The sequence below is a fragment of the Phaethon lepturus genome, unplaced genomic scaffold (genome assembly GCF_000687285.1).
Source record: "Phaethon lepturus isolate BGI_N335 unplaced genomic scaffold, ASM68728v1 scaffold23500, whole genome shotgun sequence".
In the NCBI taxonomy this organism is placed as follows: domain Eukaryota; kingdom Metazoa; phylum Chordata; class Aves; order Phaethontiformes; family Phaethontidae; genus Phaethon; species Phaethon lepturus.
In genome coordinates this window covers 2,172-2,539 of record NW_010510107.1, presented here as the reverse complement: position 1 = coordinate 2,539, position 368 = coordinate 2,172, and positions in this window count along the sequence as shown.

The following is a 368-nucleotide window of genomic DNA, read 5'->3' as shown; positions in this document are numbered from 1 at the left end:
CCGCTTGTCATGGCAGGGAAGAAAGCAGCTTGCAAGAGGCCAGACTCTGAGCTGGGCAAACCCCCCCATGCCATGCTCTATACAGTGATGGCTCCAAGCTCAAGGGTTAGCCAAAACCCACAATGTCCTCCCCAAAACCCCTGAGCACCTGGGGAGCCCCGAGGACAGCCGGTGGGATGGCTTGTGGGCTCTGGGATGGGGTGATGGAGGAGGACGATGGGGCCAGCATGCAGGAGGGCTGCGTCCAGCCTGGCTCTGAGCCTCACGCTGTCCGGGCCCTTCTCCCTGCCCCAGCCCCATGGGTAGCGATGGTGGACTGATGCATAGATGGGGCGGGAAAGCACAGCTCTCCCCACAGACTACCACCT